Source organism: Pinus tabuliformis, chromosome 9 (assembly GCF_031772625.1).
Source record: "Pinus tabuliformis cultivar Carrire ecotype Pingquan chromosome 9, CPIR1, whole genome shotgun sequence".
Taxonomy (NCBI): domain Eukaryota; kingdom Viridiplantae; phylum Streptophyta; class Pinopsida; order Pinales; family Pinaceae; genus Pinus; species Pinus tabuliformis.
The window spans coordinates 1271773630-1271796040 of record NC_142307.1 but is presented as its reverse complement, the minus strand read 5'-3'; the positions used below and the strand labels follow the sequence as shown (position 1 = coordinate 1271796040).

General features: G+C 34.5%; 1 pseudogene; it reads left to right on the top strand.

Annotated features, from left to right (window-relative positions):
• Positions 1 to 21198: 21198 nt before the first annotated feature.
• LOC149153187 (LOB domain-containing protein 23 pseudogene) lies at positions 21199 to 21995 on the top strand (annotated as a pseudogene).
• Positions 21996 to 22411: the final 416 nt, after the last annotated feature.

Here is a 22411-nt window from a genome sequence, read left to right as displayed (position 1 = left end):
GGCAAGCCCTTCTCGACATCAGTAAGGTGAAGTGGAAGAAAAATGCAGGCAAAGCAGTAAGCTCAAGGGGCTCTTTAGGGGGGCTGGCTACCCTATAGAAAAAAGATATCTTCCACCTGAACAACTCCTTCTAAACTCACCACTAGATCTTCATGGAATTAAAGCATTGTACAAGTAATTTGACTATCTCACTCTTCAATCTTTATGTTCTAGTTCTTTACTCTGAAAAAAGAGAATGTTGGAATTCCCTCCTAGCATTCTTAGAGCAGCATAAACCCAATAACATAATCCTTGATGGAGATCTAAACATAGTTTTGAAGCCCAAAGAAAAGAGAGGGGGCAATAGTAGTAGAGACCATTTGCTGCCTTTTGTGGAAGATCTCATTCAGCATTGGGACCTCCTTGATTTTAGCCCAATAAGAGGTCTCTATACATGGAAAAATAACAAGACAGGGGAGGAACATATATCTGCTCGTCTAGACAGATTCTCAGTTCAAAGCTCACTGATGATGAACAACAAGATAATCAATACAAAAATCCTCCCCAAATTAACTTCAGACCATAAGCCCATTCAACTGCTCCTGGAGAATGAAGAAGACTTGGGTCCTCTTCCTTTTCACTTTTTCCCCCTCTGGATTGAAAGGGATGGTTTCATGGAAACAATGAAAGAAGCTTGGGCCAAACCAATCTTAGGATCACCATGCTATGTTTGGGAGCAAAAGCTCAAGGCAACAAAACAAGCCTTGAAAGAATGGATAAAAAACCTGCTTCAAATCAAACCAACCAAAGGAAATAAATAATGTAGACTTTGGAGGACATACAAGTTGAAATGGAACACAAGGATATCACCTCAGAGATTATAGGCAAAGAGGTAGGAGCCCAACGCTCTTCCTTCCGCTCCTTTAGAATGGAAGAAGAGAATTGGAGAATCAAATCGTGTACTTGTGGTTGAAGGCTGGGGATCGAAACACCTCTTTCTTTCATCACCAATATAGAGCTAGACTCTCACGTAATCATATTTCAGAAATCACAACTGAAGAAGGGCAGATCTGCAAAGGGTTTGCACAAATAAAAGAGGCAACAACAAGTCACTCCAAAAAGCTCTTTACTATAGGGACACAAGGCAACGAGGAAGACTCAACAGAGCTACTCTCAAACATCCCTTTCCTTGTCAGCTTAGATGACAATCATGCTCTCATCAAACCCTTCACGGAGGAAGAAATAATTTATGTTATTTGGTCTATGGAACCTGATAAGGCTCCTGGGCTTGACAGGTTCACCATCCACTTCTACAAGATCTGCTGGGATACCATTAAATACGACCTCCAGAAAATGATAAGAGGGTTCCAGAAGAAAGCTAAGATAGGATGAGGAACCACTTCCACCTACCTCACACTAATTCCAAAAGAGGCCAACCCAGAAACCTTTTCCAAATTCAAACCCATATCTCTATGTAACACCTCCTACAAAATTTTGGCCAAGCTGACAGAAAACATAATTAAACCATTACTCAAAAGGCTCATCTCCTCCTCCCAAGGAGGATTTGTTGAAGGTAGACACATCTTGGATAATGTCATCCAAGTGCAGGAGATAATTCACTCAAGTAAACAGTGAAAAGAAAAAGGAATGTTGATAAAATTAGACATGGCGAATACTTTTGATAGGGTTAATCACACCTTCCTCATCAAAGTCTTACGCTTCTTCAGGTTCTCGAACCAGTTTGTGAATCTTATAAAAGCCTGTTTTGACAATCCCTGGATTTCCCCCCTAGTTAATAGGCGCCCTACTGGTTTCTTTCATGCCCAGAGAGGCCTTAGGTAGGGCCGCCCCCTCTCTCCTTTTCTGTACATTATGTTGAATGAATCTCTCAGCAGAAAGCTCACTGCTGAGAGAGACGTTGGGTTAGTACCTGGCCTCAGAATCTCCCATGGCATAGATCCTTTAAACCATGCCCTATATGCAGATGACTCTATTCTTCTCGGAGGAGCCTCTCTCATAATTGCAATGGCATTTGACTTAGTCCTCAAATGCTATTGCAGGGCAACAAGAGCCTTAGTAAGTGAAATAAAGAGTGAAATTTATGGTTGGAATATGGAACAACAAGAGCTCATGAGCATATCTCAGATCCTGGGCTTTAAAGCCTATGCAAAATGGGACAAGATCAAATACCTGGGTTTGCCCATTACAAATGGAATTAACAAAAGGGATCTGTGGAGTGACATTACCAGCAAAATCAAAACAGAAATCTCATCTTGGGGAGGCTACTGGTTAACAAAAGGAGGAAAATTAATTCTAATTAAAACTTTGTTGTCTACGTTGCCAATTTACCAAGTTGCTTTTCTTCTTGCTCCTAAAAATGTGATGGATCAAATATCTAAACTCCTGAGAGATTTTCTATGGCAAGGGGGGAAAGGGAATCAGGAAAAATTCACCTAATCAACTGGGACACAGTCAAAAGAGACATCACAGAGGGCGGTTTACAGATTCGCGATCCTGCGATGGTTAGCCTTGTGCTTGGTGGAAAAATCCTATGGAAATTGCATTGTGATCCACAACACCCGATCAGTCAATCACTCTTGCACAAGTATGCAGATGGTCTTGCGCTACGGAATCTGCAAGCCTGCATCCCAGTTAACTGCTCCCAAACCTGGAATTTATGCCAAAAAAGTCTACACTTCTTTAGGGAGAAGGTGTATCACGTGCCCAGAAATGGAAAGAAAACCTCTCTGTGGGACGATCGCATTATGGATCATGCTCCGCTATCTGAGTCTGAAGACATCACAGATATAAAGGAGTGGCTCCAACGTGCTGGCATCAATATCGTCTATGATCTTTCTAGGTGGGACAGCAAAGGCAATTGGTGCTGATGGGACTTCCATGGCGTCCTTGTTAGACTCTTATAGCAACAAAATTGGCTCATCAAATTGCTTGAAGAAGCAGCACTAGTTCATCGAAGCATGAAGGACGCATGGGGATGGGGACACTCAGGAAGGTATACCACAACTGCTGGTTATAGCACCCTTCACCCAACAAAAATCAGCAATCATCCACCCAATTTATGGAAAAAGGTATGAGATACTGGAGGTCTTCCCGAAGTCAATTTTTTTTTCTAGATTTTGGTGCATAACAGAGTCCTAACAGGAGAAAATCTAGCCAAGAGAAGCTATGCAGGACCGAACAGATGTGCCCTCTGTAGAAGAAATACTGAAACAACTAAACACCTCTTTATTGACTGCTATTTTGCTAAAGAAGTATGGGGCTACATTCTCCATGAACTCCAGATTTCCCCCTCAATCCTTGATTCTATAGCAGAGTTATTTGCCTCATGGAGCCACCTATATCCCCACAATATTCCCACTAAATATCTATGGAACAGAATTTGGATCGCCATCCCCAAATACATATGTTGGCAAACTTAGTTGACCAAGAATGAACAGGTTTTCAAAGAAATCTCTTATACTCCCTTGAAAGTAGCAACCAAAGCAAAATCCCTCCTTTTAAAAGCAGTCCAACAATCTTACTTTAAAGAAGACCTCACTCTCCTTCCTGAAGAAAAGATATGGTTGGATTCTCTTTCCCCTCTGCCTCAAAATCTCCCCTTGGTCCCCCCCATTGCAAACCCTAAATGGTGAAAAAGAGATTTTGACATCACTTTCCAAGATTGGTGGAGGCATCAACATCTAACCTCAATTTTCTTTGATGGGGCTTCCAAAGGGAACATCAGTGCTGCTGAAGCAGGGGGTATTATGTACTCTCCGGATGGCTCAAGAAGAAATTGCTTTTGTTGGGGTATTGGGCAAAAAACCAATAATCAAGTAGAGATTATAGCTCTCCTCAAAGCATGCCAAATTGCAACTGAAAGAGGCATCAAAGAATTTAAAGCATTTGGAGACTCTGAAATACTAATCAAAAAACTCAACACAGAGGAATTGTTCAATAATGCAAGCCTCGACAAAATTCTCAGCAGATTAAAGAGAACCCTCCTTCAATTCGACACCTACAAATTCTACCACATTTTAAGGAATTCGAATAGTGAAGCAGAGTTCATGGCAAATAAATGGTGCGCTATTCAGAAGGGACATCTCAACATTAATGAGGAGATATTATACCAATCTTGCTTCTCTTGACAAAATTGTAATCCATCCTAGCATAAGAAAGAGGATAAGGAGAACTGTACTCTTGGTTGTTTAGGCTTTGGCCCAACCATCTACCTTCAAATAAATAAAAAAAATACCCGTTTGAGTTATATATATATATATTAAAAAAGAATTATCTACTCATTCTGTAAGGCACACCAAGCAATTAAAATAAAAGTCAAGTCAATGCCCAAATACAAGCGCCAAGCTAATGGAAGGGAAAGAATTCACACTATGGATCGAGGAAATGTTAAAGCATTGGTGAATACAAAGAACATTGAACTCCTCCATTCACCAAGCATCGCCATTACCAAGCGTTCAATGCATTAAGGAGAGGAGCCCAGGGAGAGCATGATACACATGTCGAAAATTTTTATGGTTGGTTGATCATATAAAATGAGTTATACATATTTATTTGTTGTGTATGGTGAAGGTCCATGCCAATGACCATGTGCCAACATAAAAACACTCCAAGTGTATGCTTAGGTATTGAAAAAGGATTTTGAATTATTTAAGCCAAAAAGTCCTAAACATCAAATAAACATAAGGATTTAAAACCAAGTCGAGGTAGCACCGAGGTGTCAAAGGTCCCTGTGTCTAAATTTCTGGAGAGGTATTTCAGTTGCCTATGTTATTATTGGAGTCAAAGAAGGAGATAAATATCTAGAACAGTAGGTGAAGACTGGGAAGATGATATTGAATATGATCAAGATACAACAACAACTGTTGTTTGTGTTGAAGAGGATGCAAGGACATATTTATTGCTTGGTTTACAACCCTTTCACTTTTCAACAGATGGTGTTGACGTTCATCAATCATTGGATGAAATTTAATTGCGCACCCCCTGGGAATTCCGAGCTTTAACAACTAGGGGGTCCGAAATGGTGATTTCTGAACACCTCTTTTGATTTTGTGGCACTCTGACAAGAATTGTGAGACCCCTTATGTGGCACTCTGAGGAGAATTGCGGAACCCATTGTTTCAAAACCAGAAACCGCTTAAGACCCCCCCCCCCCAAAAAACTGATTTTGAAAACCACCTAGGTTAAGGTATAACAATTTTTTGCGCAGTGTTTTCAAAAGATGATTTTTAGGTACCGGAACTTGGGTTTTTTGCAATATGGGCCCAATTAGGTCCTTGTGGGAATTTTTGTGAAATTAATAGCAGATAAAGAGATTTTTCTAGTTTCCTGAAGGGTTCAGTTCTGTCTTTTGCAAAATCACCCACAAAAAGTGATGATACAATGTTTAGTGCATAGGCATCCTGTTATCTGGCGATTGGTTTATATATTGGGCATGTAATAATTGGATTTTTTTTGCTTTGATATTTTATGTTTGAGATATCTATGCATTTGGTCTTCATTTGTAATTACTTTGGTTACATAAAACCTGCAATTGAAGGTCTTGTTAGGACAAAATGAAATCCCAGATTTAAAGGAGGGTTTAAGGAGGATATATTCTGCAGTTCTTTTTCAAGTGGTTAGAAGATGTTTGATATATCTTAAGCATGGCCATATTACATGCCAAAAATTAGCACGCAATATGATGTCAAATTGTTATCCTAAATTATAGGACTTTGAAAGGAAACAACATCTTGTAATTGGTGGCAGATTATGATCACTTACAAGATATACATAATACAACCAACCTAGATCCATCTTAACTCTGAATCTATCAAGCGCGAAGAGAGATCAAATCTCTCGAGGTGCAAACGTCTTTTTTGAATGCAAAATTTGAGGAAATGTTTGCACCTCGAGAGATTTGATCCCTCTAGGCACTTGATGGATCCGGAGTTAAGATGGATCTAAGTTGGTTTCCGTCGTGTGCGGCCAAGGAAAATTCTATCAACATATAATTAATTTTATCAATAATATGTAAATACATCTAATATTAACATGATCATTTTAAATACACTAAATATGTTTGAGATTTATTTGGTCATTTTAATTTTAAATTTGCTTAATTACCTAAGTTTGTTGAGATAATAAATATTGTTAATAACTTTAATGATGAAAAACGATCAAATAAAATTTTTGAATGCAAAGTGACAATGTAGTAGTGTTGAATGATAGAAAATGTGAATAATAAGAATGTATTCAATTAAAAATAGTCTTTATTGTGATCAATCTCAAACTATTTTCTTGTACTATGCTTATTGTCACCGTTGTTATTTTTTTCATCTTTTCATATCAATTATATGAAAAGAACAATTGAAATAATAAACCATTTAAATATTTAGCTTGAGTTGTTGTAGTAAACACCATACCTTGTCTCTCTTGCTCTCCAATATTAATAGGTTGAATTACTATAACACAAAAATCAATGTACATTGTTAATACTTTTTTTCACTTACACTTAAATCAATGCACATTGTTTATCCAATCACTTTAAAATTAATGTACCATCTTACATCCAATTACATCAAATCATAAATCAATATCTACACCAAAATCGATGCATCTAATACAAGCAATAAAATAAGATTAGAAAATAACATATAAAATGAAATCAATGCATCTAATGAAAGTAATTAAATAGGATTAGAAATCAACATCTACAATAAAATCAATGCATCTAGTGCAAGTAAGAAAATAGGATTAGAAATCAACATCTACACTGAAATAAATGCATCTAGTGCAAACAATAAAATAGGATTAGAAATCACCATCTACACCGAAATCAATGCATTTAGTGCAAGAAATCAAATATGATTAGAAATCATCTACATTGAAATCAATGCATCTAGTGCAAGCAATCAAATATAGTTATAAATAAACATCTACATTTAAATTAATGCATCTAGTGCAAGCAATCAAATAGGATTAGAAATCACCATCTACACTGAAATCAATGCATTTAGTGCAAGCAATCAAATAGGATTAGAAATCATCTACATTGAAATCAATGCATATAGTGCAAGTAATCAAATATCATTTTAAATCAACATCTACACTAAAATCAATGCATCTAGTGCAAGCAATCAAATAGGATTAGAAATCACCATCTACACTAAAGTTAATGCATCTAGTGAAAGAAATGTTCTTCCCTCTCTCACCCCCCACCATCTATATCTATATCTCCCTCCATCTCTTCTTCTTTATCTCTTTATCTCACCCTCCAAAACTCACACTCTCTCTCACTCCATATCTATCAATCTCTATGTCCCTCCCTCCCTGTCTCCATCTCTCTCTTATTTCCTCTCTTCATCTTCCATCTATATATCTATATCCCTCTTTCTCTCTATATCACCCCCAAAACATACTCTCTTTCTCCAATATATATATCTATCACTCCCTCCTCCTCCTCCTCCTACTCTCTCTCTCTCTCTCTCTCTCTTCCCTCCTAATGTCCTCACTCCCTCTCTCTCCATATTTCTTATTGCTCCCTCTCACTCCCTCCCTCTCTCTCTCCCTCCCTCTCCACATTTCTCTCTCTATGTCTTTTTTCTTACCTCCCTCTCTCCTCCACCATCTCCATCTCTATTTCCTTACCTCTCTCCACTCTCTCACATCCTCTCTCTCTTCCTTCCTCTCTCTCCCACCTCTCTCTCTCTCTCTCTCCAACTTTGTTACTATATTCCTCTCTCTCCTTCTCTCCCCCCTTCTCTCCATCTATCCTTCTTTGTCTCATTATCTCACCCCCAAGCTTACACACACTCTCTCCATCCCTCCGTTGTCGCTCCCTCTCTCTCTCTACTTCTCATTCTCAATGTATTTCTTCTTCCCTCCCTCTCCCCCTCCAACTCCATCTCTCTCTCCCTCCCTCTCTCCTCCTCTCTCTCGAGTCCTCTCTCTCGTCCTTCCTCTCTCTCCCTTTCTCTCCTACCTCCCTCTCTCTTCCCCCATCAATCTCTCTCTCTCTTTCCCTTCCAATCCTCTCTCTTCCTATCTCTCATCCTTCCTCCCTCTATCTTCCCCTCTCACTTTCTCTCTATGTCTCTCTCTATTTATCTTTTCTATCCAATCCTCTCTCTCTCTCTCTCTCTCTCTCTCTCTCTCTCTCTCTCTCTCTCTCTCTCTATCTACCCTCCAATCCTCTCTCTTCCCCCATCACTCTCTCTCTTTCTCTCTATCTGAATGTGTTACTATATCCCTCCCTTTCTCCTTCTCTGTCCTTCTCTCCCCCTTGTCTCCATCTCTCCTTCTTTGTCTCTTTATCTCACTCATAAACATACACACTCTCTCTTCATCTCTCCCTTGTCAATCCATCTCTCTCTCCACTTCTCACTCTATGTCTTTCTTGTTCCCTCCCTCTCTCCCCCTCCAACTCCATCTCTCTATCCCTCCCTTTCTCCTCCTCTCTCTCAAGTCCTCTTTCTCCCTTTATTTCCTTCCTCCCTCTCTCTTCCTCCATCTCTCTCCCTCTCTCCCTCTACCCTCCAATTCTCTCACTATCTCCCTCCCTCTCTCCTTCTCTCTCTCCTCATTCGTCCTCTCCCCTTTCCTTCCACATATATCCATCTATCCCTTCTCACTCCCCCTATCTCTCCACCTTATTTGTTCTTCCCCCCATATATATATATATATATATATATATATATATATATATATATATATATATATATATATATATATATATATAGATATATAACAAATTTAATATTGTATTAATCCAAAGTTATTAAATTTATTCATATTGATATTATAACATATTTAATAATAATATTAATGTTAATATTTTAATATTAATATTAATATTAGGGTTAATAATGGTTTTTATATGGTATTAATAATAATTTGGTCCATGGAATTTAGCCCATAGGCTTGGTATATAATTAAATGTTGATTTATAATCCTATTTGATGTATTTTTATTCATTTACCATACTTCTTTATACCTCTTTTATGTATTCCTAAACCTCTTCATATTTTAAATTTATATTGTTTTTATACATAATAATAATTAGATTGATTTCTAAATAAGACTGACATTAAATTAAAAAGGTTAGATGTTAAATGCTAAACATTAAATGTTAAGTGTTTATGTTTACGTTTATATGTTTACATTTACATGAAGTCTACCCTCATATTGTGTTGTGGAGCACCTCTTAGACCAATAAAACTACATCAAATTAAAATTTTCAAATATTACAATTTTGATATGGAAATATCTATGTCTATAAATATTTTAACATATCCCTAGGATATGGCTTTTCCTTTTAAAGATTCATATTAAAAATGTTTAGTTAAAATAAATATTAAAAGATTTTGGAGCAAGATTTTCAATTATTTGTGGTGAATTAACATTTTTCCTTTCATTTAAGAAATGACATTGACTTTCGTGAAGAGTAAAAATGTTTAAAATTTTACTTAATTTGGAATTTTAATGTGGTAAAAAAATTTGTTAAAGGTAAATTTATGATGTATTCATTAAGTATATGATAAATGAACTATTAAAAGCATGAGATAATTTACTATCCATTCAAATACATAGTTATATTTTAATAATTAATCTCAATCCATTTATAAGATTAAAAATTATATATAATTTAAGATTGGTCAACTTTAGCGAAAATTATTTTTATTATTTTTTGAGGACGTGACATACTTACACATCGGGGTCATAATGGGCTCTAGAATGTGCCTGTTGGTGCAATAAAGACTTAGAATGCTTATTCAAGTTATGACAAAGATAATCAATGCAAATGCAGATGGGGATAAGGCCAATAAACAAACATGAAACAAGGCATTAGAGAAAAAAATTACTAACAACAGAAATGGAGCAGCTTCAGATAACCAAATACCAAACCATTCTTTGTAGCTCTACTTGAAGGCAAAGAGAAAATCACAAATGAAGAATTTTGCAGGAAAAATTCTCATATGGATGTCGAAGTTATTAATCATCTCTAAGAGTATGTTAGTGGTGAATTTAATGCAGAATAACAATTAGTGATATTTTTAGGTTGACATTGGAATACAAAACTGTTATTAGAAATTCCAATAAGCATTTTTATCGGTTTTAATTTGGCTACGATAAATGGTATTGTAGTAGTTGCAGGAGAAATGAATCTGGTACGTAGCCCCAAAGAGGAGGAGAAATATGAGGTTGTCATAATCAATGATAGCTTTGTGTGAAGCAAAATTATCTTAACAGTGGACACTATCATCCAACTGTGGCAAATTATCTTACTTGAAATTTGGATATGAAGACAAAATCTCTAAGTTCTGGGTTATGTGAGGTTGATAAGAAAGAAAGCATTGATAAATGTGAGCAGTTGAAGGGTTGAATCAAGTTATTTCAGAGCAGTAAGCATGAAATTTGGAAAGCGCTTGTATACTTTATTCTTTTAGCTATATTATGTCATGCTTCATATATGCATTTAGTTTTTCATTTAAGGAAAATAACTTGGGTACCAGTGGAAGCTTCACAAATGGGCAAATGGATTTTTTTTAAATAGTGCCAAGTACCCAACCTTCCTAAGCAACTTGCGGGATAAAACATAATCCATTAATGATAAAAGTGTTGAGGTTATTACTAAGGATTGATGTATAGAAATATGCATAGAACCTACAACATAACATTTATGAATGTTGATATGAAGAAGAATGGAAATGATTTTTCAAATATTATGGTCATCAACATAGTACACGAGGATTCAGTAAATTTCAAGAGATGTATAATAGCTGGAAAACAGGGTACGATGACCATTCAAGCAACAGAGGGTCTTGTGGTTCACTTTGGAGCTCATCAATATTTTAATATTTCTAGAGCTAATGCTGCAAGATATTCCAAATATTGATAGCAAGCTTCCACACTCAATTTTTTCATAAGAGGAGCTAGAACGAAGAAACATCAAATTTCATGAATGAGAGTAAAGAAAAAGAATAAAGCAATTCTTGAAGATACTGGGAACATGTTAAATGAATAAAGGAAAAGAATCTCATGCGTAATTTTGTTTCAGTTTTTCAAGAACTAATATTGTCAAAGTGGTGTTTGTATAGTTAGGATTATTCTACCAGTTTAGAGCTACATCTGTTTCTTTCTTTCAAGAGGATGCTTATTTCTAAAGCCAATGGAATTATCTTTTTGGTTGTGCAACTCAAGTAGAAGATGATTCCATTGAGGAATATTTTCATATTTTAAGTAGTGACTGCATTATTTTACTGGCTATTCCCATGGATAAAGTCAGGTACAAAATCAAACATAGTAAATGGGAGAAGTGGTAGAATATTTTGCACAGAAAATGGCAACAAAAGAGGAATTTAGAGACATAAGAGCTTAGCTCCAATTTTAAATGGATTTTGATTATAATATTTCTGAACTTCCACAATATCCATTTTGAGTTTTTGACGTTTCAAGTCAAGACCATGACCCATCATCAGGAAAAAACCTAGAGAGAAGAGAAGATAAATGGAGGGATAAATAGGAGGAGGATGAGAAAAAATGAAAAGAGACGACCAACAGATTGACCTAAAGAACAAGTAGCAGATTTAACCAAGTTTGAAGGGAAGATAACACATTTTTTGAAAATAACTTCAACCACTCCAGATTCCAAAGCAGAGGACCAACATTAATAAGACAATTTCAGATTCAAAGGAAACATTTGGGCATCTAAATCAACAAATGAATATTTTCAGGCAAACGATGACTTGTTAAGAATAATGTCAAAACCTTGTTGGGAATTAGTTTCCAATATTTTCAACTTTTCCCAATTCTTTCTAGCTTGTTCGAGATTGTTATTATTTTAGTTTATTATCTGAATTTTCTTCCATAAAATTTATAGCAGCTAGGCTACATTTAGTTTTATTTTATTATTTTGATTAATTTTGTGTCCTAAAGGCTAGCAATAGCTAACATATTGAAATTTTCTATATATTTCTTCATTTGCAATGTAAAAGGATTGGGTTTTGATGCTAGAACGCTGCCATTTTTGTAAAGACTTTTATATTATGGATTCAATTTCATGATAGAAATTATTTTTCATGTATGTATTTCCTTATTATTTCATAATATGTTTCTGCATATGTTCAAGGTAACATAGGAGTTAGGGCAAGGCTAGGTTTGAGTATCAACCTCTCTGACAGCTCGCTACAAAATTATAATCTATACTGAGATGAGCTAATTGAACAGACTATTTAAATTAGCTCCTTTGCATAATTTAATTATTGCCTTCTATCATCTCTTGAATGTATATCTGTTTGGATGTAGAATTCTTCTAGACACATCTACTATATTTGGTTGATTAAGTATTCAATATGAATAAATGATAATCTAATTTCTCTTCTATTACTCCACCAAACTCTTTAAGTTACATTTTTCTATCGGAACTAGACGTTGGCACTTTGATCAAGTTTTGCAAGAGAGGGATTTATTTCTGAGCAAAGATTGGATATTCATCAGCAACCACCTAAAACAAATAATAGATCTATCCATTGTGCTTCAAAGGCTGATGTCTAGTGATAATGAACAACATTTAAAAGACCTCGTAACACTTGAGGGAGCTCCCTCTGGTTCAAGGGCCAGCTCGAACCTAAAGGCTAGTCGAGTTGGTGTCTTAGTGTAGTTTCACAACCAAGAACTGCCTTCAAGAAACATATACAATAGGAAGAACAAAATTGATCCATAATATTTCAAAAGGAACTACTACCCCAAAATGGGAAAGGAGAATAAAGTTGGAAAGAAAAGAAAGAAATGCTCATGAATGCATTGCAAATAAATGATCATAGATTGATGAAAGAAAATATTTTAATATGCTCTTGATTTATTTGCCAACCCTCCATTCATTTCTTTTCTTGTTCATTTAGCTCGGAGCGAAAGTTGGCGAAGAAAAAAATAATGAATAATTTTTTCAAGGGGAACCATCTAGAGATCATCCCACATGATATTCGAGTAAAATCTATCCATATGTAAAGACCAATATAATTTTATTATTATTGTAAATTTCAACTCATCCTTTAGAAAGCTAAGGCATATCCATTGTTCGATGATTTATAGGACCACATTTAGAGAAAATTTCTAGTGTATTTCATTCATGTCCCATACCTACACTACAACTCCAATAAATCCTCGAGATTTAAATCCATGGTACATAGTGTTCGCGTCCTCGGTCCTCAAATAATACCTTTAATACGAACTAGGAGATTGATATCATGACAAGGATCTACCTATCTAAATTAAACTAACACCTTTAATCAAGTTTATCGTAAATGATCTAATAGCAAATTAATTTGTCATTTAGTTAAGAGTTGCAATTTATTTTATTTTATTTCGATAAAACCCCATTAACTAACTTGTTTTACCTTTGTGTTTTGTGCCAATGAGTTTCTATGGTTTTTAAAATCCAGGGATTCTAGAGAAATATTAATGATATCTTGGTGATCAAACCCATATTCATCTGCCATGTTTTTGAGAAGTTTAGCCAAAAGAGGATCCTTGAAATGCAACACAATAATTTACAAGTATTTCCTTTTTTCCATACTTTCCACATTGGTTAATAGATTTAGCTTAAGTATTGTAATATATATTTCATCTTACCTTGTATATCTAAATTAATCAATTTATTTATGTATTAAAAAAAATAGGATTGAGCATCCCATAATCTTTGCTCAATCTAGTTTACCCAAATTTTATAAGCACATGCTGCCAAATCATTTTGCAGAGTGTTGTTAGTGCATCTAAGAAATGATACCTAGCAAAAACTCTTGCAATGGGTATTGAATTAAAAAAATATCATAAGCCAATACCCAAACTTACTCAAATTTGGATCAGAAAGTAATCTAATACCAATGATGTGGGAAGTGAGATGAATCCATGCACAAAAAGAATTAATAGAGACTCTATTTATTTTATTAAGGCAATCACATTCTTATATAACTTAACATTGTTGAGAACTACCTCAGCAAACTAGGAGATAAATATTGACCAAGCTTGTAGAAATTATTAACGGAAATACAGTAATAGATCTAGTTAGATTTAAGATCTCAACTAGTCACAAAAAAAAAGAAAATATAAACTATTCATAACACCAAATTAGAAACGATAATCTTCTAATACAAACAATAATTAGAGATAATAATTACATACACAAATATTAGGGATTAGAATACCTATCCGTTAAACATGTGGTTTAATTGGTGGCTCTCTAGAGGGGTCATATAATATTAATAAGTCACTTTCCTTGGTTCCAAAAGGTGTATTGGAAGTCATCAAAACATTATGCTAAAATTTATTTGGTGAAGGGATCAAAAGAAGAAAGGATTATTTTGGGTTTGTGAAAAAAACTAACTTTATAAAATCAAATGAAGGTTAGGGTTTAGAAAACCCCTTTATCTTGACTAAGGCTCTTGGGAAAAAAATGATTGAAGATTAATTCAACGAAAAATGATATGAGTATAGGTAAGGAGAGCTACTTGTATATTTCTCCCGCTTATTTAAAGGATTAGGTAAGGAACCTTGTAGAACAAGTTCATAATGCCTCAATTACCTAGAAATCTATTAACTCAACATTTCATTTGGTAGGCAAATAATTCGTTTGGCAAGTTGGTAAAGGAGAATACTATATATTGGCCTTGATCCATGAGTAGGAAGCAAAGGAATGCACAGGTTACATCCTCCAATGATTCTTATAGATAAGAAGTAAAGGCTATTATACTCTTAAATAGTTCATGCATTGGGAAAGGTCAATAAATTGGAAACAAAATTGGCTAACATGGGAGGAGTGGGTTTGGGGAAGAATATGTTAAGGCATGAAAAATACATTAACACATTAACAAATAGTGATGTTCAATTAAGAGAAGATGGTGGTCAACTAGTATGGTTACTTAATCAATTGGTCCCTATGTTCCCAAAATAGGTTACAAAGCTCTTGCTAAGGTATAGAGTGAGGGATAACATAAATGGTGTTGGATAACTATATCGAAATTAATATTCCCTTCAAAAGACAAAACTTTCTTCTAATTGATATTAAACAATGGATATCCCACCTAGAGGATGCTGTAAAAGTAAATTTTTATAAGTCCTGGATGGTGTGGCTTATGTCAACAAGCAAAAGAAACTATTACATATTTAATTATGTTATTCCCTCATAAAAAAGAGGTATGGAAAGACATAGAAAGGAGATTGGACTAAGAAATTCCTAAGAATGGGAAGACATAAAAGGGGAATTTAGATCTTGGTATAGAAAAATGATACTGAGAAGATCAAAGAACCTATTCTTTAGCATAGATTGGGTAGTTTGAAATTTGTTGTTTAGGAACTTAACATATTGAAAGCTTAGAGATAGGTTCACAAGAATCAAATCATTCATTAGATGAAAAAATCAATTATTATTAAGGACATCCAAGGGACATACTTTAATGATGGATCACAAGGGATTCCTCCTAAAAGAAGATCAAGGACAAATTTATATCTATCTTCAATTCACAACATTTCATTCAAAGTTAAAATAACATATATAATTAATAATGAATGCAAATTTCTGACTCTCAAATTAGTTTTGAAACTAACACAAGATATTTGTGTATAACAAATTCAAATATTTAATAATTCACCCCTAGTTATTTAATAAATGCATAAATAAATACATAAAAAAACTAGTTTAGAGAAATTTCAACCACTATATGATGATATACATCTATTTATATTCATTATATGCATCTATTTATATTCATTATATGAAAATGTACATCTTCTATTTACATCTTTTTCACTCTCTCTTTATATCACTCATACAAAATATAAAAAAAAAATGAAAAACAAACTATCAAAAAATAGATTATCATTGGATCAAGGAACATGGATTATATCAATACTCCAACCTGAAAAAACCAATAAATATACTCTTGAACATTGGATCTAATTTATACTATATATAATTTTGTATTAAATAATTGTTTTTTCGAAATTATAGTTTGAATGACGTAAGATACAATATACTATCTAAGATAAAGTTTTCCATTATACTTAAAGGAGAAAGTATAAAGGGGTATTATGTCAAACAAAACTCTCAAGTGCATTATTAAATAGGTTTAATACTATAATTTTGTTTATTTTTTATTCACCTTATGTATTTTTTGAGTGGTAAAAAATCATTTATTATTTACATATTCATTTATAATATAATTTTTATAAACTTGTTAATAATTAAAAGGTCTTTTATGGAGGTCATATTTTTTGTTTGGATGATGAATTTGCTACGGCATTTTAATAAAAAAATAAATTTTAAAAATTTGATTTCGGGTGTTTAAATCATTTTTTTCACAGTGGAAATGGATTTAGTGCATGAAGAATCTGTGAACACTTAAAATTTAGAAACTTGGTAGCTATAACCTAGATTTAAAAAAAAATTGCCAGATTTTTTCAAAATTATGTCGCATTTTCTATTGTTTTTTGGGTGAAATTATAGCCTATTTTGAGTAAGCAAAGGGATAGCTCACTTGGTTGATTTCCTGTTGCTAATTACATCACCTATCGGGAGGTCACAGGGTCAAATATCCTCAATACCGTTGGGGTTGCCGACGAGTAGATCCCTTCAGATTAATCTACCTAGATTTTCTCGTAGATTTAGCAACCACTCAATGTCACTAAACCACTCTTAAAAAGAAAATTTAGACTATGAGATAATTTAATATTCTATTTCAATTGATGGGTATGCCATTGCTATTGTATTGTATTTTAAAGATACTTTTAATTAGCTGAAGTGAACTCACAAGATTTCACACAACTCGTGCAAACTTGGTGGATTGTCATTTGGTGTATATGAGTATATAATCTAGGATTCAACATAAAGTCGTCAAGCAGTGAATTCTGAATTGGATGGCGTGCTCGCCAACGCTACGTCTTGGATTTAAAAGGGTGGCGTGGTTGGGTTGACGATGGAAATATGACATTGTATCAATTGTGATTTGGATAGCTGGTGTATCGTTGGTAGAGAATGGAGATATATGAATATTTGCCATCATAGAAACGTCATCACATGCGTTGATTTCAACTTCTTGCTGCGTAATAGATGATGTTGCGCACAATGACAACGATTACAAAGTTTGTCCATCGCACATGTTTTTGGTTATCAATACTCAAATTAACTTCATGGTTTTAGTGGTGCATGTCTCTATTTTGAGATTTTTACTTATAGATTCGGTGTCGAATAGATATGAGCAAAATTAACTATTAATTCATATATTGTTTAACTATTAGTTCATATCATGTTGAATACACTAAAATTACAATCAAACTAGCAATGTTGTATTTTAAGACCCTAAAACTATATAGTCTAGTCACTATCTATCGAAGTTGTAGTCGTGATCACGGTAAAATCGCAAAGAGAAAATATCTTGCGGTGGCTAGTGGATTCATAGTTTATGTATGGGTTCAAGCAAGTTTATATGGTCAAATTTTAACATTCCTATGGTTATATTGGACGAGCATGCTAGCTTACAATCTCGACAAGGAAGAGAAGGATATTAGTAGTCTGGTGGGGTTTGAATACTTTTTTCTCAATTAGTTGTGTTATTAAGATTGGATTTTATATATATGGTTAACTTTTTTATGAGTCTGTAAGCTAGCACGTGCTCATATACATATTGGATTTTTTATTGATTAAAAAATGTTACTAATAAACTAATGAGAAGTAGAAGAGATTTTTAAAGTAGTGATAAGTTGTTTTAATAAAAGTCAAAAGGCAGGTATTATATAAAACTATTCTAGATCTATCTTAATTTTAGATCTACCAAGAGTTGAAAGATATCAAATCTCTTTTCACTATAAAGTAATTTTTCGTCTCAAGAAATTTGGTTCAATGAATCAATCGATTTTTGAATGATGAAATGAGGCCACACTAAATTCTTAAGAGGACTTCTAAAATCTATAAGTAGAAAGCGATTCCAATTTTATATACTTAATCTTCTTAAGAAATTCTTAATGGCTACTCCCACTCATTCTCTTCAAATCCTTTTAAGATTAGCCGCAAATTGTTGAATACATGAGGACTCAATAATACATTTTTATTATAATATGAATGTCCACCATATTCATAAAATCACAAGCCACATCATTGATACTTTGACCAAAGTAGGGAGGGAAGCTTTAGTGAGGTAGACTCAATTTAGTTTAGTTTCAAAAGATTTGAACCACAAGCCACATCATTGATACTTTGACCAAAGTACGTGGGGAAGCTTTAGTGAGGTAAACTCGATTTACTTCAGTTCCAAAAGATCTTCTAAATTTGCCATTGAAAAAGCTTTTTAAGGCATTGTCTCAAATTAGGAGAAGAATGGAGGAAAGAACAAGACACTTAAAAGGATACCTTATAATCCATCATGGCAAGTAGGCGAATCAACAATGGTTAATTCAATGAAATAAATAACTTGGAAATAGATAGTATAAGCATCTCTTTTTTCCCAATATATAATGGCTACCTCCTATGCATCTCTTTAAACCTACAAGTCATGCATGCCCCTGTTGTCCCTATTGCTTCTGCCTTAAACACCATGACCACCACAACCTCGACATCTCCACTACATGGTCATTTAAAACCAACTTCTGGGAAGATAGATTGAAGCACAATTTGGACGACCATTGAATGATAGGAATGGGGGGGAAATAATTTTTTGATAATGGAGGGGAAAATATAATGCAAAAAAAGGGCTCATGGAATAGAAGAAAAGGAATAAAAGTAATTGGGCAGTAACTAGGACCTTTAGTTAAGAAGGGAGACCCATGACAATTGGTTATTGACAAAGGAAAATCATAATAGGATTTTTCTAGGAGGAATACTAATGGCCGTAGATATAATTCAACCCAAACATAACCTGTTGGCTTATAGAAAAAGAAAACAAACTTACTAGGATCACACTCCTTAACCCAAAATAGGAGCCCTACATGCTCATCAACCATGCTAGCATAGACATTATCATTGGTGAAATGGTTGACATAAAGTACACTAAGCCTAAAACAATGGAAGAATAAACCATAAGGTTTGACATACCTTGAAAATTACAAATTTCCTTGAACAAAAGTTGAAACATTCCTCTAAAATCATCCATTTGCCATGTTTGTCATGAATTGCTTTTCCCACGATGGCACCACAATATTCAATCCATACGACTTGAAGGAGTTGAGATGGACAAATGTACTAGGGTCTGAGACCTCATTACGTTCCCATGCTTGTTCATAATTGCATTAACCTTTTGTTGCCACCACCATGCCAAAAGCATGCAACAAGAATGTTCCTATACTTCACCATTTGTCCTCTCTAATTCATATTAGGGATTTGTGGTGCAATGAAGGCATTCATGAGGTGGTGATTTCATCATCCTCACTTTTTCTTTTCGTTTGTCAAGTTGTTTGAGTTGTTTGAGTTCTTTAGAGATTATATCAGGCTTGAACTGTGGCTTTAGAAACCACGACCCAAGGGCATCTAAGATGTCAAAATCATCAGGGGTCGCGAATGGCCTCACCACATCAGCCCTTAACATGGCTGGATTTTTAGCCACAGAGTTTTGAACATATGGCCTTCACATAATAATGATTTAACATTATATGCCATCACCATCTAATCTAAACTTTATGAACCCGATCATCTTCACTTTACTTAGATGATATTGTCACTTTATTTAAAAAAAAAATTACTATAATAATTAAAAATAATAATAATTTCCAAATTTCTAAATAATTCTTTAAAATTTGTTCATATATATTTTTAAGTAATAATATTATAAATTAAAATATTTTGATAAATCAATGGCACGCATCATCATCCAAATATTGGATCACACTAATTTAGTCGAAGACAAAAGTTTAAAAAATTATATGTAATCGTTGCGAAAAAAACGTCTCACGAATAACCATAAAAACGCAAAAAATATTATCATAATAATTATTTTTACGCAACTTTATATCATCTGAAATTTTTTTCCACTTCTTTTGTACCTAAAACCAAAAATCCTTTACACGGCTTTATATTATTCTCAACATTATCTTTATTTATTTTCCTTTTAAAATGAATATAAATCTAAAACCAAAAATCCTTTACACAGTTTTATATTATTCTCAAAATTATCTTTATTTATTTTCCTTCTAAAATGAATATAACTTTATAGTAGGTGGAAATTATCTTTATTTTTTTAATTCCTTTTAAAATGAATATGGACTGGTTGAGGCATCCATGCCAGTTGGTCTGGCGTCCACAAAAAGTTGTTAGCCGTAAAAATGTCGGTCATCCAGTGCACATATTGGTGTGTACGGGTGTGAGCGGATAGCTCCCCATTACGGCAGGCAACAGGGGCAACGCGTTTTTCAGATATGACCCCTCTGCGGGCCGACTCGCCTCTACCGAGGATTTGTTGCCTAATAAACCAATTTGAAATTTATTTGAATAAGACTAGATATAGGAGAAATGTGTGAAAGGTTTTTAATTAAAATCATTAATTTTGATTAAACTTATTTGACTGGCTGTATTGAATTCATTTGATTCGTTGTAATGCAGCCAAAAACAAGCATCCCAAATGTAAGACCTCAGAAATGGGCATGCGATTTCTTTTTGTCAAATATAGTTTAAAATTTTATAAAAACAAGCATCCCAAATGTAAGACACCAGAAATGGGCAATGCGATTCTTTTGTCCAATATAGTTTAAAATTTTATAAAACAAGCATCCCAAATGTAAGACCCCAGAAATGGGCGATGCGATTTTTTTTTGAAATATAGTTTAAAATTTTATAAAATTGGTAAGATTTTTATTTGATATTAGGAGGTGATTTGCTTGTCTTTAAAATTTTAAAAAAGTAGTGAGATTTTTATTTGATATTAAAAAATAAATTTGGAAAAATGTAAAAACCCTCAAATTTGACTAGTGACTTTCTGGATCTATTAAGAAAATATAAAAAAAACCCAATTTAAAAAATAACTCTATTTTGAAATTCCAACCCTGGACCCCACTGTTACATTATGGAGCTGCCGACTTGTGATGCTAACAGGGAACCACCCCCGCTATAAACCTATAATAACGACGTTGCCTGGCATTCCGAAGCTAGCATTCCGTTCAACCAAAAGATATAGGGAGAAGATTTATTGAGGAGTACCAGTTTGGGAGGATAGGGGCATTAGTTCCCAAGATTTGGAGTATAAAATGAAAGGCAGAAGCGAAGCGTTCCGAGTTCATTGTGCCAGCAGTGTTTGTGATGGGGCAGGGGTAAAGGTGACAGCTCCGGAAAACTGTGGGAGAAATAGAAAGGTACGCAATACTATTGGTGACATAAGTCTCATGTGTTCTGAAAGTAAAACAATAATACTTCAAAAGAAACCCTAACCCTAACCCTAGAGATTTCGTGTGCATTTGTTTTGCAGATGAACGACACTCTGCCCACATCTCGATGTGCTGCTTGCAAGATGCAGAGAAAGAAATGTAGAGAGGAATGCGTGCTAGCGCCATATTTTCCTCAGGAACAACTCGACAAGTTCCTGTTGGTCCACAGAGTGTTCGGGAAAGCAAATGTCATGAGAATGCTACGGGTTTGTCCAATAGCTTTACAAGTTGGAAATGCAAAGGAAATAAAAACCAGTTTAGTACAGCTGCTCATACTGATTTTGTAGGTTTGAGATTAGTAATTAATGTAGTAATGGTGTGATGATTATCCAATATTACAGGATCTTCCAGCGGAGCAGAGGGGTGATGCGGCAAGCAGTATAGTGTACGCAGCGCAAGAAAGAGCCAGAGATCCTGTCCATGGCTGTTTAGGAGTTATTAACCATCTCCAGAAAAAAGTAGCAGAGTTGCAATCGAAATTGGCTGCCACAGAAGCGGGGCTGGCTGTCATGACTGCGCAACATGAATTTTATAATGCACCACTGCACATTTTAGACGATGATGTTGACTCTCTGCAGCTATGGGAGCCACTGTGGAACGATTCGCCGTTGCTCCATTGATGACGACTATCGCAATCATACAAATCTTAAGGAGTATATGACCCGATTCCTAAAAATGTTTAGGAATCAATGCTATTTCCCTTTAAAAGCTACGTATTCAAATTTAATTCGCAAATAAAAAACTCCTTGGGATAGGTAAGAAATGAATTGATCACCAGCCTAGACCTTTCTATGCAAATATGAATAGTTTTAAATCGATGATATTTCTAAGTGCCTCTTGAGCAGGAGGAAACACTTCTAAGTGGCTCATGTGTTGTGTGGGATAGATAACGTGATTGTTAAGAATTGTTTTAATAATCTAATCGTGTTTTAAGATTAAGAAAATGGTTTGAGTAAATTACATTGTGTTGTGTGATTGAGAAAATGGTTTGAGTAAATTACATTGTGTTGTGTGGGATGGATAATATGGCTGTTAA